General features: G+C 34.7%; 1 protein-coding gene across 1 annotated transcript in view; it reads right to left on the bottom strand.

The window, feature by feature from the left end:
* Positions 1-26047, bottom strand: part of PKIA (cAMP-dependent protein kinase inhibitor alpha) — a 30608-nt gene extending 4561 nt beyond the window's left edge. The window contains exon 1 of the mRNA XM_024751619.1: positions 25891-26047. The gene's annotated coding sequence lies outside the window, so the exon portion shown is untranslated. The remainder of the gene's footprint in view (positions 1-25890) is intronic.
* Between the last annotated feature and the right edge of the window lie 1499 nt (positions 26048-27546).

Here is a 27546-nt window from a genome sequence, read left to right as displayed (position 1 = left end):
TAGTTTTTTAAGGAACCTCCATACTGTTCTCCATAGTGGCTGTACCAATTCACATTCCCACCAGCAGTGCAAGAGGGTTCCCTTTTCTCCACACCCTCTCCAGCATTTATTGTTTCTAGATTTTTTGATGATGGCCATTCTGACTGGTGTGAGATGATATCTCATTGTAGTTTTGATTTGCATTTCTCTAATGATTAATGATGTTGAGCATTCTTTCATGTGTTTGTTGGCAGTCTGTATATCTTCTTTGGAGAAATGTCTATTTAGGTCTTCTGCCCATTTTTGGATTGGGTTGTTTGATTTTTTGTTATTGAGCTGCATGAGCTGCTTGTAAATTTTGGAGATTAATCCTTTGTCAGTTGCTTCATTTGCAAATATTTTCTCCCATTCTGAGGGAGAAAAATGTAAATCTTTCATTTCTTTTTCTATGTTAAAAACTCATATTCTTTCCTGAAGGTCAAAAGAGGCATGAATACTAAGATATGAATAATGAATTTCTGTTGGATTAATTTTGTTTAAACAGGACTTTAAAGTAACACAATTTCCCTCCTATTCCTAAACATTCCAATTACATTTTTTTAAAAACATCTTTATCGGGGTATAATTGCTTTACAATGGTGTCTTAGTTTCTGCTTTATAACAAAGTGAATCAGTTATACATATACATATGTTCCCATATCTCTTCCCTCTTGCATCTCCCTCCCTCCCACCCTCCCTATCCCACCCCTCCAGGCGTTCACAAAGCACCCAGCTGATCTCCCTGTGCTATGCGGTTGCTTCCCACTAGCTATCTACCTTAAGTTTGTTAGTGTATATATGTCCATGCCTCTCTCTCGCCCTGTCACAGCTCACCCTTCCCCCTCCCCATATCCTCAAGTCCATTCTCCAGTAGGTCTGTGTCTTTATTCCTGTCTTACCCATTCCAATTACATTTTACTATAGTTTAAGATTAAAAACTCATGCCAATAGTCAAGAGAGAGGAGTCTTTTCAAAATATATGAAATGTGGAAGAAGCAAAAATGGTAGAACCCATACACTATCATGGACATGCACACTGTCACTCTGAAATAAACTGATGCCATTTACAGTGAAATCCAGGATGGCCATCAGTAGCACTTTCCTTAAAGCTTAGTTCTCCCAGTGCATAATGAGGGAGCTATTAATTTAATCTGGGGAAAACTTTTATACTCTCTCTTCTGTAAGAGGAAGCCAAAAGAGGAAAGAGGGAGGAATAGCACAATACAAGTTTTGAAATAGGAAATATATGAATACTGCATGCTTTACTGTGACTATATTATGGTTCCAATCACTCGACTATATCCATCATTCTTTTTCATGGGAATATGATTTAATGATTGTTACCATGTTACTTAAAATTTCCAAATGCTCCTCAGAAGATCCTGGATTGAATCCTGCCCCTGACATTGGGTCATGGAGTGACAGAAAATCACTTGACCTCCTGGCCTTCCATTTTCTAATAAGTAAAGCAGGACAGCTGGATGACATAATCATTAATGGCACTTTAAGTGAAAGTGTAAAAACAATGATCACTCAAAACTACATCATTTCTAGAATCTTGAATTTGGAAATTCCCTTCTGTGACCATAACCACCAATTTTTTTCTTTTCCTCTTACTCATAATGAATCTGTTCTTCACACTGGTCATATCTTTAATTCCTTTAACCCTTTTTGTTTTAGTTTCCTCTAGGCCCAGTCTGGATCAATTGCCCACCGTTTCGTGTAGCTTCTCATTAGCATCAAGAAGTCCCTTTGGTCTACCGTCACCTTGACTTTCCTAAGCCTCACCTGGAAAACAGCACGGTACACTTTCTCTGATCTCATTACTGGGTGGATAAGTGTTACCAAAAAAGTCATAAAATTGTGCCAATTGGCTCAACTAAACATTTTTACTCTATTATTAGTATACACTCTGAGTTGAACGGAAATTCTTTTGTTCACTTCTATTTGACTCTTCTGTATGGCTTCTCTCTGTGGGAAGGATTCCAAACCCTTTGTAGTCCACACAACCAGACACTACCTGCCTTAAGGGATGACTTTGCATCTTCCTTCTTGGGGAAGATATAGGACATCTGCTGCAAGTTCTCTTACATTTCTTCCTTTCTTAAATGCATTTCTCTGTAAATCACTATTGTTTCTTTTCTAGATGAACTAGCTGCTTTCTTTTTAAGGCATGCTATTGATTCTATTTCCTATTACCTCCTGTAGGACCTTTCTCCATCCATTTTTTTCTCAATAATTTGAGTCTTCTTTCTCCTCTGGATTTCTCCATCAAGTTTATAAGCATGTTCAAGTCTTCCCTTACTAAAAAAAAAATGAACCAACCATTCAACCAAATACCCATTCCTCGACCTTCATAAATCTTTGCACTACCTTCTCTTTCCTTCATTAAACTTGTTAGTAGGGTTCAACTACTTTTATTTTCTCACTTTCCTTGAACCAACCTTTAGAATTTTTCTATTCCATTGGCCTTTATATAGTATGTTTTACAGAGACTACTTTCATATAGATCACTGAAATGATCTGTATTAACATTAAGTAACCGCTTAGTGTTAAATGTTCTTGTGTCTATCTTGTTTGAGCTCACATGACACTGCCAATTACATTCTCCTTGAAACGCTCCCCTAGCATATATTAAAAGTTGTAGAGGAAAAATAATTATAAGAATCAGACTTATCTGTATTTGAATCTAGACTTTCCATTTACTTGTTATTCTATGTCTAATCCCTCTGTACTCAGTTCTTTATCTATAAATTGTGATAAATATACTTAATTCTCAAGATTATGAGAATTTACTTGGATTATGTATCTCAAGAGACTAACACAGTGTTTGGCACATGGTGGGTAAGTACTGATTAAAAAAAAAAAACTGTCACTTCCTTAGCTTTCATGATCCCTTACTATCCTGGTTCCATCCCATTTGACCTTTGTATTTTTTACAGACTTCCCTCTCTAGGGTCACCTTTAGAAATCAGAGCACATTTTGTAGGAATTTAGAATCAGTCATTGACCTTCTTTACTTTCTTACTTGAATAACTCATCTAATCCCAATGCTTCTAATTTCTCACTATGGATGATACAAACGTCTGCATCTGCTATTTAGAATGTTCTCCCAAGGTCCTCACACACAAGAGCAACTGCCTGCTGAATAGGGACTTCCACTTGGTTTTGCACAAACATTTCAAATTCAATAAAACAAAATAAGACAACAAAACACATAAATAGAGAAGACTGGCTTCATTAATACGCTGTGTTGGGGCATATTTTGACTTATTTCTCTCACTTGATATCCATGTCTAATCATCTGCCAGGTCATGTTGGTTTCTATTTGATGTCACTCATATTTATTCTCTGTAAAACACAGAAAAAGCTCTTACCAGGATTATTGCTGAGTTTTCCCACAATCTGAAAAGAACCCACTTTTGCTGCTTTAACTTTAACCACTCACTCTCATACTTGGTACACTACAGAAAAATGCAGTGTTTTCCCAGAGTTTCTCTGATGGTGCATTTGCTCAAGTCTGTTATTCAACCTGGAATGCCTTCCCCTGACAAACTTGCTTGTTGAAATGGATTTAGCCCTCAAAATTCAGCGAATGCCATCTTCTCTTTGTCTTCTTTCCCCTATCTCTTCACCTAACACTCCCACAGGCCTTGATTTGTGCCCGTACAGGGCGTTAAAATTCTAACTGGCATCATGGTTGCCTCTCCTTCTAGACAGATCACAAGTTCTGACAAGACAGGAAATGCATTTTGTTAATATTTTAACTACATAGAAGTCTTAGTAGAGCCTTTTGCACATAATCAGTGCTGAATAAAAGTATGTTGAATAGAACTGAACAATGAGGAAGAAATACATTAATCACCTTTCATCAGTAGCCACAGAGAATTTCCCTATCCGTGGGTTATACTAAATCACCAAATCCTAAAACTCTGGAAGGTTTTATAGGTGAAAAATCTGAGGACCAGATAGTTCAAGTGATCTGCCCATCTTCACATAGATAATTAATTAAGTGGTTGGAATGAAAATCCCAGTCCACTCTTTCTGTTTTACCAGGTTGCCTGTCTGTGAGTAAGCTACAAATTTGCATAAAGTTTTTGACCTTGAGTAATTCGGTGCTATTATAATGATATTTTCATTACCTACTCCACTACCATTAACCAATGCAGTACTTAGTTTCTATGTTACTTTAAAGATTTAGAATTGGATATCTTTACCGATTTCTTTCTATGGTCACATTTTGAAATAAGGGCACATTTTGTGGAAATTTAGAATCAGTCATTGACCTTCTTATATCTATCAAATATATCTGATAAAAAGGCAAAGTAGGTTACAGGAATAAGCTCATCTCAAAGTCATTGTTATTGTCTTTCATTCTTAGTCTCTTTATGGTTTTTTAAAACATAGGCTTTAAAAATAGCACAACTGCTATTATTTCTCATCTGATAACAATGTTATGAAGTAGGCAAAAATATCCTCATTTTCATTTGAAGAAAGTAAGTCAGAGATGTTAAGTGACTGCTAAATAACACACGGAACTATGACTTGAACCCAGCTCTGTGCGTTTTGCATAAAGAACACTGTATTTTGCAATAAAGTTCCTTGTTTTTTGCCATTATCATTTTTTAAAATGTAGACTGTCATAATAATACTCGGGTATGTGGGAGTTTACATCTAATTCACTTTGCTGATAATAGTTTTAAGAAGATTTGAAATATCAGAGTGAGACAGAAAAAAGTGGTGACATTTTCCATGAGAAGATATGAATTAAAAGGAGCACTGCATTATGATTTGTATATCTGGGAATGTTAATTTCTGTGATGGGGTGCTAATTCTATTTAAGAACTAAGATCCCACGTGCTGCATGGCAAGGCCAAAAAAAAAGAAAAGAAAAGGAACCAAAATCACAATGAGATACCACTTCATATACACTAGGATAAAGTGGTGACATTTTCCATGAGAAGATATGAATTAAAAGGATGATTTGCATTATGATTTGTATATCTGGGAATGTTAATTTCTGTGATGGTGGTAATTCTATTTATAAGAGGGGAACCAAAAACTTAATTTGAATTTTCAGTTAGGGTACTCCTAAGTAATGAGCACATGGAAGAAGAAACAGGGTTATGAGAGATGTATGTGTATACTGTGTTCATCTTTGAAATGTGTGTATCTAGATTTCAGTTGGATTTAGTGAAAGACAATAATGAGAATTGTGAGAATAGATTATTCTGTAAACTTTTCTTCTTAAGCATTTATGAAATATACTTGCTAGATTGATGTGCATCTTATTGTAAACCTCTAAAGTAACATAGAAAGTACTGGGCATTCAATTATGGTAGCCATTATAATTATTATTATAATAATTATTATTATAAAGTAGTATTTCACTTTTATTAGATTTGTTTTCTCCAGACAATAAACTTAATTTTCAGTAAAAAGAACGATAGCTGACAAATAGCGCATATTTCAATACATGCATGAAGAATATAATTACATTTTGAAACAAAACATATACATGTTATAAACTCTGTATCTTTTTCTCTCTCTCCATGATTATACTTCCTTAATGAATTCCCATTAGGTGCTCAAAAACAGTAATTTTTACATGCATGGCAGCTATGTTTTTTTCCTTTCAGCTAAACATCTTGACACAGCTTTTCAATTTATTGATATGACTACCAGAGATTGGAAATAACTTTTACACCAATATAATCACTGTATAATGGCTTGTAGTTAGCTTAGAAATTCTGGGGAAACTGTTGCCAAATGACTATGGCTGACAGATGTTCACCCAAAAATGACAAAAGTCAAAAAAAAAAGTCTAGTAAGTGTCAGCAGCTGGTAGAGATTTAATAGAGTAGCACTTAGCACACATTCTGGCCTTATGCATAATAAACTAATCAGAATAAAACTTGGAAAAATTTACCAAAAGTGGGCTTTGACTCTTCACTAAAGCTTCCTATTTATGTTGCTATAATTAGAATTTTCTAGACACGACAAAATGGTAGTATTGGATATAACCAAGATAATATGGTGCTATTTTTTGTATCTAGTTATATACAAGAGCTAATTATACTAATATTCAAAGTCTGATTAGAGGGAGGAAAAGACATTTTATTATTTAAGTACTGTACTATTTAAAATTAGATTAAATTTTAAAGCATAAATTTCTAAATATTGATAACTAAAAATCCAATCAAAATCCATGACTAAGAAATAACCTTGCTTTCTTTTTCCCCTTCTTAAAAAAGTCTCACTTTCTCCCTCTTTAACAAAGGAAACAGTATATTGGTATTCTAAAATTGTTTTGTTTGTATTATGGATTTCTAAACTGAGATTCATAATTTGTGTTGGTCTTTCCCTTATTTATGTCCTTTATCTTTTTAAATATCATTTACACAAATTGAGAGGATAAACCAGATTTCACCCTAGCATAATTTATAGATTTAGATAGACTGCAAGAGGCTAGAAAAAGTATGTACTTACGTCTCCTGTATTAAACAAATTGAAGTGTCCGCATAGATGTTTCTAAAAGAAGTTGGGTCTATGAAGCTGCTTAAATGATTTTTATAGTGACATTGAGTCATGAGCCAAATGGTGACTGGATAACATGCTAATTTTACTCCTGTAAATGGGGACACATGAAAATGAGACTCACAGACTTGGAAGAAAGAATGGAGAGAATGTCATCAGCAGGCACTGAAATCTTCTCTCTAATATAAATGGTATGATTTTTTTAAAAAGAGAAGGAAAATTCTTCCTCTACCATTATTACAAATGCAGTTACATGACTTCTCCATTGTTACTTTATGAAATCATGTGAAGTTTGATAAAAGTCATTGAGTAGTTTCCTATGTGCTTAAGACTTGGTCTACATTAGTGTTTCTGAAACGTTTTGGCCTCAGATATCCATTACATTATCAAAAATTACTGAGAACCCGAATGAGATTTTGTTTATATAGTTATATCTGCCAATATTTACCCTATGTGAAATTAAGACTGTAAATTTTAAATATTTATTCACTTAAAATATAAATAAAAAGCCCATTACGTTTCAGTAAATAATATATTTTTAGTGAAATGAAATATATATTCCAAAGCCAAAATAAAATAGTGACAAGAATGGCATTGTTTTACATTTTGAAATTTTCTGGCTTAGTTTTGCAAATGTCTGGCTTAATAAAAGATACCTGGTTTCTCATATCTGCTTCTGCATTCAATGTCTCAATATGTTGTTTCAGTTGAAGTATATGAAGAAAATCTGGCCTCACACAGATTTCTTTGTTGGAAAAGTGAGGAGAATTTTAATAGCTTTTTCAGATAATTATGGATTTTTAAATTTTGCAATGTGGAATCTAAAACCATATCAATATGCTTCCCTTACTGTTTTATTAAAATCTATTGTCTACTTTGCAACTTAAATGGATCTTTTGCCCATGTGTATTTTTAAAATATCAGGTATTGGTCATTTGGAAAAATATTGGTTCACTAGGTTATGCAAAATTTCCAAATAGTAGCTTATTTCATTATACAATATCACATTTGTTAGTAATGCCACCTATCTCAACAGAAAATTCTTTAAGAATTGAGAAACTGACAAGTTCACAGGGGCCGATAATAAGTTTTCCAAAATTGTAATTTTTATTTGAAAGCTCAGATTTTATCATTGGCAACAGATACAGTTGGATTTTGCTTCTCTTGAAGTGACAAGCTCACTTTGTTCATTTTCAAGAAAATCTCTGCCAAATATCCAAGTTTGAAAAAAACACAGTTTGCTTGTCAGTTGTTCTTTCAAGTAAAAATGGTGATCCATGAGAAAAGTGGCTAATTTAGCTCTCAACCCAAGCAGTCACACAAGTACTTACTTGAGACAACCATGCAGTTTGGTACATCTTCACTGACTTACCATTTCATCATACAGAGTATTAAAAAGACCTCTACTCAAGGGTCAAGATTTGACAAAATTAGTATATTTTTACTCCTTAATCAAGTACATTCTTAGGTACATCTTGCATTTTAAAAATATTAACCCTGAGTGTGCGGCAGTGAAGAATACCAGGCTTACTAGTAGTTTGCTGCTACTGACTTGATTCATGCTACGGTGTCAGCAGTTTTCCCCACCATGCTTTTGCACCATTAGTGCAAATGGCAGCCAAGTGAAAAAGGTAAATAGCATCAGTATTATTATGAAAATTATTTTAAATTTGTGAATCCACTGAAAGTATCTCAGGGAATGACTGAAAGGGTCATTGGGGACATGCAGGAGTTGGGGGACCAAATTTTGAGAACTGTTGATCTACACAGTAACAGGAAGCTATCCGACAAACACTACGGATTAGAGAAGGGAACCCTTTTGTAAAGAATGTAACTAAGCAAGTTTTTGATTCCTAAAATATTCTGGAAATAATCAGCTATTTCCATGCTAAGTACAATACTATCTATCTTTTTCTCTTTTCTTTTCCTGCATAAGAATATTACTTATTTATCTAATTCAGGCTTACAAACAATCTAATAGCTTATTTCTAAGAACAACCCGCCAATCTCACAAATCAGAGGGCTTCAAATTAAGTCTCATGAGCTCAGGACAGGGAGCCAGAACTTGATGCTACCTTAGTTCCCCTTTTCCTTGAATTGGGCTATATTCTAGTCACATTTTGGAGTAAGTGACAACAAAGAAGAAATCAAGAACCATACCCTGTTAATAACAACAATTTGAAAATTTCCACACAAGTCTCCTCTGTTAAGGCATGATTATAAATCCTGCGCCAGATCATGACACTGCATGCTCTAGAATACCATTTGGTATAATGGGACACGTATTGTCCTTTAGAAGAGTTTGGATAGTGTTCTATCAAAAGCACACTTAAAAAAAGTAATCTCATATACTGAGTTGTATCACAGAATGATGCCAACACATATTCACTCTGAGAAGTCAAACCCTCTTTTGTTCTAAATCCAAGGTATTGACTTTTTAAATCACAAAATACTGCTAGAATAAATTTTGCCTAATATGAGAAAAAATAGGCTGTCTTTGATGGTTTTCACAGTAAGTTTTTGACTAATACTACTAGAAATAATAACCCATCTACATTTGTTGGGGGCAGTTCGTCACTTCTTCCCTGATTTTCAGTGTATAATAAAAATTCTCAAGTTCAAAAATGTCCAACATTTGATACTAATGGTTATTATTCTCAACCTTCTCTCTATTCATCAGTTCATCTCTGATCCCCAGTAATGTGATAATTGTGATCCTTATGCCTTCATTCAAGATTATATATATATTTCTCCTTGTTTTGACATGGGCACATTTTCATATTGTTTTTGTAAATTCATGACCTAGTCAATTGTATTATTACTTAACTTCTTCTCTGAAACTTCCTTTAGCCCAGATTCAAATCCTTTTTTTTTCTTTCCACAGTGCTTAACAAGTCAAAACTTTTTGATTTGTTAAGCCTAAAATGTTATAAAGCCTAAAAATGTTATAAAGCCAGAAGCACAGGCTATCTTAAGAAAATATTTTCACTGTCTAATTAGGCAACAAGTAACCTCAAAACTATTCATAAATTCCTTTGCTGAACTCTGGCTGACCCGTTCACCATCCTTAAATACAGCAATTTCTTCATTTATTTGTGTTTCTTAAGTCTCACTTGTATTTCATCTTCTTTCACTCCATAGAAAATCTTGCCTAATGAATTTATGGAGAATGTCAACGTCATCCTACATAAACTCCTTCAATTGCTGTTTCTTTATCATCACATCAAAATTGCCATCTTTTTATTTGAGTCCTTTTGCCACATTAATACCTGACTGGTGCTCTTGATTCTATCTTCTCTCCTATTATTTTTCCTTCAATCCTGCCTTGTGCTTCTGGAGTCTTTCTTTTCCCTGCTTCTCCAATGCCTATAAAATTATTCACATATTACCTGTTATAAAATATATTTCATCTTTTAGCTCTGTTCTTTTTGTCACTCACCTTTTACTTTCATTTACTCTCAAACTTACAGAAAAAGAGGTAGATACTAATTTTCCTGCATCCTTTACAATGCTTTATTTTTAATTCCTTTGCAATTTAACTTACATATCTATCAATTTACCAGAATTGTTTTCTCAGAGAAAAACCATTACAGATTAATCACAAAATTCAATAGGCTTTTCACAGTAATCATCTATATCAAATTGTGTACAACATTTTACACTGCTATTCCTCTCTTCTGGAAACATCTTTCTCCCTTGGCTCTGATAGTTACTGTACTCTTGATTCCCTCATAATCTTCTTATATTTCTTCTTGCCCTTTCCCTCACTTAACTATTAAATAATATATTTTCTCTCTTTTGCTCTTTATGTTCTGTTTGGTAATCCCATTTACCCCTATTGTCTTAATTTCCAACTGTTTATAGACGGCTATGAAATCTATAATTTGGGGGCCTGATATTTTTCTGAAGCGTAGCTTGGGAATTTTGACTGCCTATTGGATATTCCCCCATGTTTGTCCTTAAAAACTCAAATTCAGTAAGTTCAAATGGAATCTCTTTGCTGCGTCTCTACCTCCACCCCCAAACTATTTATTAACCTTATTATTTTAGTGTATATTACTACTATTTTCTTAGGTATCCATGATATTAATAGAAATCTTAGAATTGTGTTCAATTACTTCCATCTCACTAATTCTTCCCATCTAATCAATTCTCAAACCTCATTGTTTTACCATTCAATGCTTCTTCAGTATTCTTCATTTCCGTTCTTTGGTCACTCCCTTCATCATCTTTTTCTTGACTATTGCAATTATAGGCTAACTACTTACTTATCTAAACTTATTCTTTTCCAAGTTACCCTTTACACTTTCGCCAGAATTAACTTTATTAAACATAAACTGCTCAAAAATCTTCAGTGGCTCCTGGGAACCCTCAAAACATAGTTGTAACTTTATTTGCATGGCCCTCAAGAATGTGAACCCAACCTAACTTACTAGATTTTCCCCCTATACTATCTCTCCCATGTATATTGAGTTAGATCATAGCAAACACTTGCTATATCTCTGGTGTTCTCTTATTGGTCTTCTCATGCTGTTTTTCTCAACCTGGAGTGAACTTCTCTCCCAAGAACAACAAAATTCTCATCTTTCAAACCCAGTTTATAATCTACAGCACCTCCCCATCTCCAGGTAAAATAAATAACTTTATTATAATATTTATTTAATTTGGCACTATGCAAGAATTAATTATTTTCATGTTGCTCTTCTTCCTATATTATATGTTCCTTGAGATCTGGGTCTTTGATTTTTGAGTCCCCTCAGAATGCTTGGCACAGGATTTTGTATGTTGTTCTTACATCTGAAAAAAATGTATATTGTAGATTTATTTTTAATCATCACACTCAAGATCCTTACTGGTAAAGTCAATTTGTCAGCGTTATCCCATTGTCAATAGTAAAAGTATTGATAGCTCAGAAAGCATGTTTCTTTATTCTTATTCATTTAATTTTCCTGTCTCAGAATACTTATCATCAATATAAAGAGGTGAACCGTAATCATTTCTTCTAATACATTTTTTCTTCTGTGTATTCTTAATTATGACAGGAGATTTTTTAAAAATAACAGCAACGAAAAGCACTCTAGAATTCCAAGTAATCTATCCTATTTTCACTTTATGGAAGGTTACCTCTTTTAAAGTTTTTTATAAAATATATATGACTAAAGTAGCGAATTAATGCATGGAATGATTTGTTCTGTCCTTCTTTTGTTAAGGCATTTTACATCATTTATTTAATATTTCAAAAGGTTTATAAATCATTTATTAGCTAATCTTTGCAGCATCCCTGCTGACACAGTCAATTAGCTGAAGAAGTACTGCTGGTTGGCAACTGACAAGTAATATTACTTGCACATTACAGATGAAGAAACGAAAGCAGAGAGAGGTTAATCGACTTGACCATGTCTTACACAGTGAGTGGTAGTACTGATGTCAGAATGGGGACCTGGGGTTATTCACATCAAAACCACAAAAGCATTAAGAGTCCAGAGCTGGTGCTGTTCTTTATTATATTATACTTTCTAAATCCTTTGTTTAATCTCCTTTTCTGGCTCTCTATGAGTCCAAGGAGGAAAGATACTTTTAAAATCTATACCTTCTCATGAAACTAAGACTATTTTTTCTACATCCAATAAATATTTAGTTTTTGCAAGGACGTTAGAACATCGACACATTTCTTCTCAAAATAACTCATTATTAACTTTTCCATCTTTAAAAGCACGATGAAAGGTCAAATCAATCTCAGTAATATTTTCTGGTCTGGTCTAAGTTGTAATAATGACCATAATAACATAACAGTTATTGTTTACTAATTATTTATCAATAATAACAAAAACATCAAGTATTTGCCAGATACAACACTAAGAAGTTTATGTGAATTGTATATTTTAAATTCATCAACAAATTTATCAAAGAGGAATGTTCATTATCTCCGTTTTAAAGATGGAATATTAAAGGTTTAGAAATATTGTCAGGAAACTGATAGGTGATTTAACCACTTCCAAAACCAGTTGCCATTTTCCAACATTCATTTTGGAACATACTATACTTAATTTTTTGTTGATGGTTTGCCATCCCTATTTTTTTTAATATGTAAGCAGTTCACATACTGTGGTGTTGAGACATTACTGTGTAGGGTGATATTTTATTGACATCCTTACAGAAGCTGGCTTTTTAATACTATCATCTGATATACATCATATTAATTGACACTGCAATTTCTTCCTTGATTTGTATATTTTTTTCTACAAACACTTTGCATTCCAACTTCCACGTATCTGATCTACTCAACCATGTGATGGTCTTCATCTTCAGACATCTTGCTGTCTGGGCTGTTCAACCCTGTGACAGTAACAACACACTCACTGGGGACTAGGAGTTTGAGAAGGACTTAGAAAATTGTTTGACACCTGAAAAACATGGCTCCAGAATAGGAAAAAAAGATCTGCAAAATTGAGATAAAAACTTGTGTAATTAATATTTTCAACTAATATTACTACAACAGCAATGTTACTCAGCTTTCATATAGTTATCTATAAATTATATTGGATATGTGACTTGGGCACATTTTAATGCATTTGATAACATTTAGGGTAAAGCTTCTAAAAGGGCAATTGCCTAGGACTAAGGAAGGTTTAAAAATGGCCTTGCACAGAATGAACTAGAAGTGACTTCAGTGGGAGGCGGAGGCAGAGATGCTGGACCCGGAGAGTGACATAGCAGGTGTACATTGGAGAGAGCTTTCCTATATAGGAGAGCCAAGAATCTGTTACTTATTGAGTGGGGAGCATGAAGGTAGGGGACCCTATAATGAGAATCCTAGGATTGCTTCTAAATTTTTAACTTGGATAAATGACAGGACGGTACTCTTTGGTGAATACTAAAGGAACAGCAACAGCAGCAAAAGTCTAAAAGTGGAACTGTAACATATCACAATGCCACCTTTAAAGTAAATTCGGCAGTCTTCTCCATTTTGAATGAGTGAAAATGCATTAATTAAAGACATATACATTCACACACCTGCTAATATCTGCTCTTCTGCAATCATGTGTTTTCTGTAAAGCGTCTAAATATCTATTCCAGTTGAAGTAGTGCTTAAACACTTCAGTATGCCTCTTTTCAGCCAAAAAGAAAAACTGTCTATGACTGTTTCAACATATTTTAAATATATGTATAATCGTTGCCAACTTATCTGCTCTGCAGATACTAGTTTCCTATACAATATTTAATATCTCCCTTTAGTGAAAGTGTCACTGCTCAGTATTATGATTAATGTTTTTCATTGTTATTATATGTCTGAATGTTAGAATTATTGATTGATCCCTTTATTAATGGAATGATCTTCAGCACAATGTTAAACTTTTACTCTTCTTCTCTACCATTATTATACGTTATTTTAAAGATTTTCCATACAGTTACTTTAAATGGGATTTTCAGATTTTTCAGGCTTTTTGAAGTCAGTAGGATAGGCTCCAGTGAGTAGAAGAAATGCTGAAGAACAATATGAATTAAACAAATTTAAGTAGTTAAGAAAGCACTGATCTAGTCATTGAGAAATATATACTAATATTTACATAGTATGTGTATATAAATCAGTAGTTTCCAAATGAGATAATCTACTGAACAAAATATCTTAAAATGTGAATTAAAAGATGTTGTAAAATCTCTATATGATTAAAATACAAAAAAATTTTATAAGCTTGGAATATAAATAATAAGTGCATTTTTGTCTGGGAGACAAGTTGTTATCTGGGAAACCTCAAGACATTTTGTAGGTTATCGAAATCACTTTACTATCAATCTTGAGCATTTCTCCTATCAGCTCTATAATTACTATTGGAAATTAGCGTTATGACTATTTCACTATCAGGAACATTGAAGAAACTATTTAAAGTGCTAAACGTTGATTTTAACAAATAAAAAACAATTCATCTGAAGAAGATGTTACAATGAACTGAGGAATTAAAAGATCTCCAAGTAGAGAAATTTCACTGACTGCAGTATAAACAACTTGAGGGTAGAGAGTTTCTGTTTTTCCTGTTTGCCCTCCAAATTTTGGAACAGTGTTATATGCACGGTGCAGGGTAATAAGCAAATATTTAGCAAATGAAAAGTACTGAATTCATTACCTTGTGGTACAAATTAGGATTTCTTTTGTACTGTAACTAGAAGATTTTAATTTCAGCATTATGAATTATTGTCTTTATCTGATTCCCAGTTCTGTGTCAACCAAACTTATTTGAGTGATAATTAGAGGACTTCATGTTTATCCTATCTTCTAGGATTTCACTTTTGCATATCTGTTAATTCATAATTTTGATATTTGTATAGCACAACCAAAGACTATAAAAACACATAGAGCAAGCACTTGCCAAAGAACTCTAAATAAAACAGGTCTCAGATATGAAATTAGAGCCATGCTTGGTTATACTTCTAAGTGCCTCATCTAAAGAGAGACCTGCAACACTGCTGCATGAATTAATCACCTAGGGTGACTTTTAAACCTACCAACAGCTGGCCCCTCTATCATATCTGATTTTATTCAATAGTCTAAATGATAATAACTAATAACTGTCCAGATTTCTTGGAGTTAGAGATACGTTTTTTATTATTCTAAGTGGTGACCTGAGAAATTATTGAAAACAATAATTGTTCTAATTTACATATTGAATTGCCCAGTTCTTACATGGCCTGACATGAAAGGTGATTTAAAAGATTGCATTTAAGTTTGGACATACAGCCTTCATCCTGCTGTTTCATCACAGACCTCTTACAGGATAAATACGTGCAACCATTTTGAGTTTCTGAATGGGAGTGCTCCTTAGAGTATTTTCCCCTTATAAATTTCTTGCCAACTTACTCCAATTTGAATGCAGGTAGAAATTTATAAATTTCTCCAAAAACTTATTTTTATGAATCTTACTGATTTTGTTTTAATACCGAGGACTTTATCAAATTCATAGACATTTGATAGAATAAAAAGCAAAAGCATAATTAGGAAAAATCCAAAAACCTCAAATAGAAAATAAGATGCTATGTTGTTAGTTACAGAAATTAGCACAAATGGACTGAAAAACTGACCACCATTGTAAACTGAGCTTTTAACTAGGGGAGTCGCCAGGAAAAGGAGGATTACCTGACTCAGGGGTCTTCTCCTCTTTCTTTGCCTTCTTTTAACAATCTCAAAAATTAAAGAAAGGTTGAAATGACAATAAGAATAATTTATTTCCCAAACCATTTGAGAGTAGGTTCCAACACAATGCAATGTCTCCCCCAAATCCTCTAGTATTTCCTACAAACATATATCCAAATATAATCATGAAAATCAGGAAATTAACACTGACACATTACTACAGTGCTACTAAGCCTCAGACCCCTTTCAAGTTTTGTCAAATATCCCAATCATGTCCTTCATAATAAAAGGATCAGCCCAGCATCACATGTTGCATTTAGTTGTCCTGTCTCTTTAATTTTTTTTTTTTCTGCTGTACGCGGGCCTCTGACTGTTGTGGCCTCTCCCGTTGCGGAGCACAGGCCCCGGACGCGCAGGTTCAGCGGCCATGGCTCACGGGCCCAGCCGCTCTGCGGCATGTGGGATCTTCCCGGACAGTGGCACAAACCCGCAGGCGGACTCTCAACCACTGCGCCACCAGGGAAGCCCTCTTTAGTTTTTTAATCCGGAAAATTTTCTCAGGCTTCCCTTGAATTTCATGAACTAGAAAAATTTAAAGAATATGGATCAGTTACTTTGTAGGATTTAGCTGTTTGTATTTGTCTCATGATTATTCAGGATATGTGTAGTTGGCAGGAATAACACAGTGGTGAAGCTCTGTCCTCTCACTGCTTCCTATCAAACAATTTTGGCAAACTTTTAACCTTACTGGAATATTATTTTACTCATTTGATTAAGGTGTATCACCCAGTCTTCTCCATTGTAAAGTTATTTTTTTCTCCTTCATTATTAATAATTTCTGTGGTAAGGCACTTTGTAATTATGTAAATATCCTGTTCCTCATCAAACATAATTTATTCAATTTAATTATTTAAATCAGTATGAACTCATAGACTCCTATTTTATTCAATTGACTATAATATGTTTCTACCATTATTTATTTTGAGGCTTAGATTGTTCAAGATTTGTCCAGTGGAAACCCCTTCAGTTTAGCTTCTATATCCTTTGATGTTTCCCAATTATTCTTTGATATCTCCCTTCTTCTTTTTTTTTTTTTTAACATCTTCATTGGAGTATAATTGCTCTACAATGGTGTGTTAGTTTCTGCTTTATAACAAAGTGAATCAGCTATACATATACATACATCCCCATATCTCCTCCCTCTTGCGTCTCCCTCCCTCCCACCCTCTTTATTCCACCCCTCTAGGTGGTCACAAAGCAATGAGCTGATCTCCCTGTGCTATGTGGTTGCTTCACACTAGCTATCGGTTTTATATTTGGTAGTGTATATATGTCCATGCCACTCTCTCACACCGTCCCAGCTTACCCTTCCCCCTCCCCGTGTCCTCAAGTCCATTCTCTACATCTGCGTCTTTATTCCTGTCTTGCCCCTAGGTTCTTCAGAACCATTTTTTTTTCTTTAGGTTCCATATATATGTGTTAGCATATGGTATTTGTTTTTCTCTTTCTGACTTATTTCATTCTGTATGACAGACTCTAGGTCCATCCACCTCACTACAAACAACTCAATTTCATTTCTTTTTATGGCTGATACCTTACTTCTTGAAACAATAACATGTTCTAGGGTCATCTTATATTTTCCCTGTAGCAGCTCTAGAATCAGCCATTTCTCCAAAGAGCTTTAGTTCCTTCAGTTGGAGAGCTGTATTTAGAAACCAAGATCCGGACACTAGGTGTATTCATTGCTCTTGGGAAGTAGTGGTCCCAGGTACTCTCAATAGGCAGAGCTAGGGGATTTATGTACATATATACATACACACATATGAAAACACATATTCATAACCATTTACACATATTCATAAACATATATTCATAAACATATGCATACATATTGTCTATGTTTATTTCTATAATGTCTCTATATTGAAAATAATGTGTTCACATTAACATCCTCCATTCCCTTTCAACACCCTTTCATTCTAGTTTTTGCCCTTTTCATATTTTAACTCCCTCCACAGATATTAAAATAACACTGATTACCATATCCTTAATATCCTTACTTATTTGATCAATCTTCCTGTATTTAAGTAAATTATTGTAGCTGCCACTTTCCCACCCCACACATTTTCTCCATCTGGCATGGGTTATGACTATATGTACAGAGTGGTTGCCAAGGCCACTTCCTCATGTGGATGCCCTTTCACACGAATCAGACTTAAGCAGTCAACTCCAGGCTCCCTTACGCAGACATCCTCTCCCCTTTCTCAGACTCTGAGACCCAATGCCAAGTCATGTGGTTCCTTGAATGCCCACCTCCCCCATGCTGACAAAGGGTTATTTTACCTCACTTAATGGACCAATTTATTCAAGAAGGGAAGGGATCACAACACTGTAAAGCAATTATACTCCAATAAAGATATTAAAAAAAAATAAATAAGGGAAGGGACAAGGAAGGGGCTGAAGAAAGGGAGGTGGACAGGGATGAACAGGTATCTTTTTTTTCTAAACAATATTTGAAGAGGTCCTTCATTTAGAAGTTTACCAAGAGATTATGAAGTATCAGCTGAAGAATTGAAACAACGACATATATTTACACATCTATATCCCTACATCTATGACACACAATGTACACCTAATTTTACAGCAACCAAAATATAATTTAACAAAACGTATAATGCTTAGCCATACACTTTAATACTCAGCAACTTAAAAAAATATGCAGTGCCATTTGGCTGTTAACTATCAGTCCATTTATATGAATGCATTTGTAAAACTCCTAGCCAAGAGTGCTTGGGATAGCGTCTCTACTGGTCCTTACTGGATCCTCTTCTTCTTTTGTCACTCTTTTCAGTCATTTGTCGATTCTCGATTGTATCTCACTGGTGACTTGCATGACCATTGGTAATCATATCTGGGCAAATACCCCAGCTTGGTGTCTCTCAAAGGGCTGACTGAAAACCATTTGCAACAGAATCAACTGAGGTACTTGATAAAATTCAGGTCCACAGGCCCTGTTCTGATTTCCTGCTCAGAAGCTCTTTAGAGAGTAATAAGTATTTGGAAAATACCGTAGCTAATTGTTACACATTAACACTGAAACCATGGTGTGGTTTGCATGTCTACAATTCCTCAAAGTTCACGGTTTAAAACACATAGGTCTCACCAACTGCAGTTCTTTTATTTTAGCTTCATCAATTCACATTTGTTATTTAACCAACTTGGAAATTGCTAGATGTGTGAATAGCCGCCAAAGTAAAATGTATCTATCTTTTGCAAAAATGTCTTCTACCAAATGTCTCTACAAAATGAAATGTAAATACCTTCTAAGATCTTGCTTGGAGGAATCTTACAGATTTTTTAAATCTTCCAGGTTTTAGGGAATAGCAAGTGCAAAGGCCCTGATGTTGGGAAAACCACTGCAGAAAGAAAATCTGGATATGTGTGTGAGAGAATAGTAGTAGTAACCGACTTTGGAGAGTAGGGCAGAAGAAATATTGCATAAAGCATGTAGGACAGGTAAAAAGTTTAATTTTTATCCTAAAGTGATGGGAACGGGTCTTGTGAAATAATGTGATATGATTTATGGGTTTTTTTTTGATTATTCTGGCTATTTTACTGTTTATAGACTATAAGGATTGGGGCAAGAGGGGAAGAAGCAAGGAGGTTGTGGAAGAGGCTGCCTATTGCATTAGATGAGGCAAGCAATGATGGCTTGGAGTAAGTAAAGATGGCAAGAGTAAGGTGAGAGGTAGGTGGATTCAGAATGTATTTTCAAGTTAGAGCTGGCAAGAATTTCTGATGGACTGGACATAGGAATTGTGGGAAAGTGAGAGTTTAAGGATGAATCTAACATTTTTGGCCTGAGCAACTGGATGAGTTATGGAGCCAGGAAAAACTGGAGTGCAATGGATGGATCAAAGCAAAATATTTAGTTTTATTTGCTAAGTTTGAAATGTCTATTATGCATAGATTGGAAATATTTAGTGGGAAACTGGAATTAGGAGTCTGGAGGTTAGGTGAGTGGTTAGGGCTAGAAGCATGAATTGGGGAGTCATAAGTCATCTTCCCATTAAAGTAATGGGACTAGATTAAAACTCATGAGTAGTTAAGGTAGATGGAGAGTGAAGGGGGCCAGGAATGAGCCTTAGGGCATTCTAACAGACGTTGAGGGATGGGAGGCATCACCAAGGGAGACTGCCAAGGAATGGTGAGTGAGGAGGGGAGAAATCTAGGAGAGAATGGTGTCCTGGTAGCCAGTGAAACAAAATATTCATTCTGGAAATTATGAAATTCATTTTCCAAAGTTTCTTGAATTGATGAGAATTTGAAAACTTGGTATTTTAAAAAGAGCTTTAGCAAACAGAAAAGAGAATAATTTTCTATCATGAGTGATTGATTGCAGTAGCATGGGGAATGGAAAAGTTGTGAAAAGGGAATCAAGAATTTATGTAGAAGACAATTTTAAACAAAAGTATTCATTTAAAAAACAAGTACAAAATATTTAGACATTATATTTTGCCTTTGTGTCAACAGCAGTACAGCATGCTGTAAGTGAAAGATGAAGGATTACAGTTTAATATCAAATCAGGGAAAAAGGTGAAATACTTGAATTGTTTGTAGATTTTTAATAGATTTCAAACCTTTATTGGTTTTGAATAATGTCATATTTCAAACATAATTTTCTAAATAATCATAACAATTTTAGTATCAGAATAAACCTTATATAACCTTATATAAACCTTATTTAAATGCACATATACTTCATTTTTATGGGTAAAACTAGGACTCTGGTCTTCTGATTACCAGTACTATTTCTTATTGCAACACACTGTTTAAATGTATAGATGATTGAAAAAAAGAGCATACCAGTGATCTCTTAAATGTTTTACAAAATATTAAGTAATTAAAATTAGGGGAAATAAAGCTCATGAGGATTAAATTGCAGGAAGAGTTTATAAGAGGGCAAAGAAGTAGGAGATGTATTTCCACACGATATGAGATTTTAGGAGAAAATGACCAAAATTGCATTTATAAGGTCATAATACTAGCTAAATGAAATAAAGACAACCATCATGTGAATAACATATAATTTTGAAGGTGAATTTTGAATATGGAGACTGATACAGATTAACATCTGAGTATAATAAAAATCAGATAGGCAGGGTAACAAGGTCTTCTTCATCAAATTACAGCTTATCAGGAATAAGGGAACCTCTTGATACTTTGGTATGTGCCATTTTAGGACAATGAACTTGCTACAAAGTGAACACTTGATGCAAGAAATAGTTTAGAAACATAAATGTGATTCAAGAAATTCATGGATGGTGAAAGCTATGTTGGATTATTTCAAAAAGTTAGGGATGACTAGGTTAAGTAACTTCTCTTTTTAATAACAGAATAACTGTCACATGAAAGATCTCACTATGCCATTGACAAAGATAAAATCCCGGGATGCCATGGCTTCACAGTCTAATAGTCTAGAGCTACAATGTCTAGTATACTGTCCATTAGTCACAAGTGGCTATTAAATACTTGAAACGTGGGCAAGTTTGACTTAGGAACTGAAATTTTAATTTTATTGAATTTTATTGAATTTACATTTAAAAATTTAAAAACACATGTGACTAATGGCTATAGTTTTTGACAGCACTAAGAACATTTCCATTATCATGGAAAGTTCTATTGACCAGAGCTGACCCATAACATTTTTATTTAATTTTACATTTATTCCTCTTTGCTAAGAAAATCCTCTCTCTTACTAAAAAATAATATCAGCAAGATGGCTAGATATAAGCTCAAGATGCAAAAATCTATTGGATTGCTATAATCCAGGAACAAAGAGAGAGCTTAAAAATTATTTAAAATGGAAAAAAAAACTACCTAGGAATAAATCTAAATAAAAATGTGCAAGACATTTATGGAGAAAATAAAACCTTATTGAAAGATATTAAAGAAGTCTTAAATAAATGGAGAGATACATCTTGTTTATGGATAGAAAGGACTCATCATAATGATGTAAATTTTCCCTAACAATTTATATAGTCAATACAATTACAATAAAAATACTTAATAGAGGTTTTACAGGATTGCCAATTCTGAAATTTATGTGAATGGTCAAGAACAGCTCAGACACACCTAAAAAATCCATTCATTCCAAAATAGTCCTGGAAAACTTAATTATTCATAAGAAAACAAAGAAATTGGATAATACAGACAAGTCGACTGTAAGTGCATTAATGGCTTGAATATAAAACAAAGATACACTAGAACTTTCAGTAGAAAATATACTATATCTGGATAGCATTAAACTAGGGAAGGACATTTTAAGTAGAACAAAAAGACACTAAGCTAAAAGATAAATTTGATTTCATTAAAATTGAGAGCTGCTACTTATCACAAGACAACATTAAAAAAGTGAGAAGGCATGAAATAACTTATTTGTGTCATATATAGCTGACCGAGGATTATTTGTTTGTATTTAAAGAACAATAGAAATAAGTAAGAAAAAGATAAACAGTAGAAAATGGACAAAAGATATTCTCTGGACTTTCACAGAATAGGAAACATAGGCAACTATTAAACAAATAAATGAAAGGATTCTCAACCTATTGGTAATTAGGGAAATACAAATTAAAATTGTTATGGACTGAATTGTGTTCCCTAAAATTCGTAGGTTGATGCCCCATCTCCCAATGTGGTTGTTTGGAGACAGGGACTTCGAAAACATAATTATGGTTAAATGAGGTCATAATGGTGGGGCCCTAACTGATATGACTGGTGTCCTTGTAAGAAGAGGAAGAGATACGAGGGATGTATACATACAGAGAAAAGGTCACGTGAGGACATAGCAAGAAAGCAGTGGTCATCTGCAAGTCAAGGAAAGAGGCCTCAGGAGGACCCCAAACTGCCAACATCTTGATCCTGGACTTCCAGCCTCCAGAACTGTGAGAAGATAAATCTCTTGTTTTTTAAGCTAGTGAATCTGACGTATTTTGCTAGGACAACCTGAGCAGACTAATAACAAGGAGCAAAAGACTAGACTGGCCATTCTAACTGGTGAAGCTATAGAGCAAAAGGACTGAAAATTGATTCCATAACTTTGGAAAACATTTTGACATTATTTTTTAAAGTTGACTGTTTGAATTCCCTACAACTCAGCAATTCTACTCTTAGTATGTCTACTCATTTACTTATGTTAAATCTTGCACATGTGTACCAGGAAACATTAAAATAAATGTTCATGTAAGTACTGTCCGTAATAGGCCCAAAACAACCCAAATATCATTAATAGAATAATAAACACATTTTCTTGTATTTATACAATAAAATATTATACAGTAGTACAAATGAATGAACACTAGTTAAAGCAAAGTGGATGAACCTTAGAAACATAATGTTGAGTAAAAAAGCAAGCACAGAAGACTAAAGTATGATATCAATTTCATAAATCTCAATAACAAGCAAAATCAGATAAAAATTATGTGGATGTTGAACATAAAGCCAAGATCAGAGTGATTTCTTTGGTGAAAGCAGGAAGGTGGGATCTGGGTAGAGAACAGTGAAGACTCAGCAGTTTTGATTCTAGTTCTTAGTTTTGGTGGTGTGTTTGCAGTTTTTATTATTTCTCATAACTTATATACAATTAAATATATTCTTTTGTATATTATCTAATAATATTTTAAAAATCCATTATATACCAAAGATAACCCCTAGACATTAATTATAGAGAGTCCACTTTGAAACAACATACATAGTTACTCATAAATCTTCTGTAGTTGAAAGCTTTTAGCTATGAAATTCTTCCCCCTTCATATGAGGACTTTATGTTCTATAATGAAGGAAAATTGTTCCTACTTTGGGACAATTTGCCTTCTTTATTTAAGTGATACTAGTCCTGTGGCTGCCTAGAAATTTTAAAAGCAACTGATAACTACATCTACTGCCTGCAAGGGAATAAATGAAAAGGAGCATAGGAGGCAATCTCATACATTATTGATAAACACATACAAAGACAATATCGGTACAAAGCTATTTCTCCATATAGCAACTCTGAATTTTAATAATAAATACATATATATATATCAAACATTAATAAAAGAATAAAATTATCCAATATGAGTACATTTGCTCTTGTTTTGCAATTAGTTCCAGGATTCTATTTTAGATGACTACTTCATATCTGCGAGAGTTGGGTGTGTGTTTGTGTGTTTGGTTTTGTGGAAGCTGCATTGTGCTAAATTTTACATTTCTTTCTTGAATTAAATGGCTTTTGTTATCCCTTGCGAATACTGAAGATAGCAACAGCAGATTACTACCTACCAGTGGAAAAATATAAATAGCAATTTTAGCTGCTAGTGATTCTGAAATTGCCCTTAACTTTGTCCTTATAAAAACGCTCCAAGAATTACATTTTGCAAATCCACAGATTTACTATCCATATTCCAGTCATTTACATGGACAAATAATGTAGCCTGCCTTTTCAGTAACAAAGGATGTTATAGCCATCAAGCCATCAGCCACTGAAGCCACACCCAAAGCCGCACCTTGAGGGCCCTAGATAATTAAAGTGCAAATCAAGGGAATGATTTCCATGAGACCAGATTCTTGCATTCACCATATATACAAAAGTGCTAAATTTATTAACTTAAGATGTCTAGTTTCTTTAATTAACAGTAATCTTTTGATGTTCCAACTACCTGTTTTTTTTTTTGCAAGAACCCCTAAATACCCTGTGCCCTCCCTTACCTCTTCAGAACAGTCCCTCAGAGCTATCTGAGAGGCTGTCTCCTGACTTAAGTCCTCTGTATGTCCTCCAAATAAAACATAATTCTCAACTTTTAGGTTGTGCATTTTTTTTCAGTCAACATTTAATTGTATGGCTCATGTAGGTACTATGCCTAAATGTAATGGGATGAGCTGGAAATTATTAAAACTAGATAAATTCTGTCAGCTCTACCACTAGCCGAGATCCAGGCTTTCATCTCTGGATACTTCTGTCATAGACCTTGGCAGATATGGGGTCTGTGTTGGTTTTAAAATTATTCTTAGAACTGTGGGGACTCATTCATTCTTTCAACAAATTGTATTGCTTATATTCTATGTGTCACTTACAGTGTGTCACTTACAGTGCTGTGTCTTGAAATACAGAAGTCAACACACGAAAATACAAGGATAAAACACATTTTCTACCATATTAATTTTTTTCATTCATTAATTCATCCCTAAGTCATTCAACAAGCATCTTCTTATTGAATACTGATGAGGGGTCAAATGCTATGATAAACACTGAGTATATAACTGCAAATGAGATGGATAGGCCCTGATTTTGATGTCACTACTATCTTTTGTCCTGCCATATAATGGGACAGCTTCATTATTCCCTTTACCCTAAGTTTTTTTTTTTTTTTCGGTATGCGGGCCTCTCACTGTTGTGGCCTCTCCCGTTGCTGAACACAGGCTCCGGATGCGCAGGCTCAGCGGCCATGGCTCACCGGCCCAGCTGCTCCGCGGCAGGTGGGATCTTCCTGGACCGGGGCACGAACACGTTTCCCCTGCATCGGCAAGCGGACTCTCAACCACTGCGCCACCAGGGAAGCCCTACCCTAAGTTTTTATTACAAACTACTAATGAAAATAAAACTGTTAGTGGAGTTTCAACGTGCATAGGTAAATGAGAACACAGAACTCCCCTTTCGCATGCCCCATTCTCCTCCTTCTAAATCCCTATGTGAACTCACTTTGTGCCAAGACCAAGATGTGCCCCAATAAGAACCAAGCTGATTTCCTCACACTGACTGAGGCTATTGCTCACTTAGAAGACTTGATGCTTAATTTTGATGAGCAACTAGAAGACCACGGAGACAACCTATAAAAATGATTTGTCTTGGGAGAAAATACTAAAAAGTGTTAATGTGCTGTTCCACATGTCTAACCTCCTGGGGTTAAACCACAGGCACCAAGATCACCAAGTGTACTTGGCAACAATGAGCTAAAAATGAAAAAAAAAAAAGCATCATACTGTTATAGTATTCATTTTTCCCCAAGGCACTCTGTGAGAAACACCACAATCTCTAAGGGAATTGAGAACAGCTTCCTTGTGGGGTAGGTTATATAATAGATATGCATCTCTTTCCAAGCAGTTAAATCATATCCAGCTATCAGCACACCTTACTTAAAGTGATCTTAATGTATGAGATTAAATGTTCCTACCTGATTGGAAACCTTCTTGTCCTCAATTCATTGGCTATACTGGATTTTTTTTCTTGGGTCAGACCTTCAGACTTCTACCAGAAATTGTTCCTTTGGGGAAACCAGGCCTTCCCAGAAACTCAGGAAACTGAAATGGAGACAGCAAGAGAGAAGGAAATTATTTGGACATATAGACCTCAATTGTTTGGTTTTAAGTAAACGTCCAAGCAAACATCTTCTAAATGGTATAATAACTTTAGGGAAATTCACGGTTTATAAGTTTGTGTACTCATAAACTGAACATATTATGATAAGAGTACAGGTTGCATTTTGTGTCTTCAACTCAAGCAAAGACTTCAAAAAAGGCCCAGTAATCCTTTGTTCATTAAGACACAAGGAGAGGGCAAAAAGGGTAAGTTTCTAAGTCTTTTTCTTTAAAATTTACTTCCTTTCTTCAGTCTTCCATCAAGATCTTCAGGAAATTAACTTTACTAAAGTTAATTATTCATAAAATAAACATAGGAACCTGTAGAAGACTATTTCACAGAGACCTGTAATGTACAATATCCATTGCATACATGTACCATGAGCTCGTCTTTTCTAGCACTGGCATACACAAAACTGTGTGTGTGTGTGTGTGTGTGTGTGTGTGTGCGCGCACATGTGTGTCTTTTTTTGTGATGAGCTGTAGGGAGAAAATAAATCTATTGGCTGCAATTCAGTGATGTAGAAAGATTTAAGGGTACAAGAAAAGGCTACATCAAGTGAAGCAATAAAGTCATGAGGTTGTGGTTCCATAATAAGAACAATAGCAGTCTTCTGTAACCAAGGGAGAGGCTCCTCAAATTATAGTCACACCTGTTAGACCATCTGCCCATAAATTTCACACTATCATGAATGGAAAACAAATGGCACTGTCTCTCCTTCCCTTTATCCATTGGCCATTCTCACATAAACTCTTTTTCTCTTCAAGGTCATGCTCTTTCCTATCTGTTTAAAAATATTAGGATTTAGGAGGAGTGATACGTAATGTGCCGTGCCTTTGTACTTGTATCAGTGACGGCTCTGTAAGGAGCACTGGATTCTTAGGAGGCTATCAATTGAATTCCCCTAGAAGTAGAACCTGAGGCAATAATTTGAATGCAAACTGTTCATCCGGGAGGTGCTTCCAGAAAACTCAGAAGTGGAGTGGGAATTGAGAGTGGAGGCATGGAAGGAAGCCAACAGAGGTGCATTATTAAATAAATTACTCCTGCAGGGAACTGCTGCCAGTACTTCAGGGGAGTTCTGTGAAACTCTACAGAACATGTCTCAGAGTTATCCCAAGAATCGGTAAGAAACTTGAAGTACTTATCTTCCAGTCCCCTCCATCCTTGGTTGAAAGCTACACCCAGATACATTAACTCCTGTACACTTCTGGCCTGCCCTAAGGTGGATAATTGCAGGTGGTAGCATGATTCTATCAGCATATACTGGAATGATGAGTGCTGGGGAGATATGAGTGGAGCATTGAAACCATCTAATACAGTCGGGGCAGGAGATATTAATTATTGGCTTGCAAGTCCAAATGGATAACCTTAAATTCCTGGGTTAATGGTTTTACTTTGAGGTATTTAAGCATGATGTATGAGTAAAAATTTCCTCTATTAAATCAAGTTTAAGATCCTAAGTCCCTAA

This window comes from Neophocaena asiaeorientalis, unplaced genomic scaffold, assembly GCF_003031525.2.
Source record: "Neophocaena asiaeorientalis asiaeorientalis breed wild unplaced genomic scaffold, Neophocaena_asiaeorientalis_V1.1 scaffold596, whole genome shotgun sequence".
In the NCBI taxonomy this organism is placed as follows: domain Eukaryota; kingdom Metazoa; phylum Chordata; class Mammalia; order Artiodactyla; family Phocoenidae; genus Neophocaena; species Neophocaena asiaeorientalis.
The sequence above is the reverse complement of the archived record's forward strand: the minus strand, read 5'-3'. Positions and strand labels throughout refer to the sequence as shown.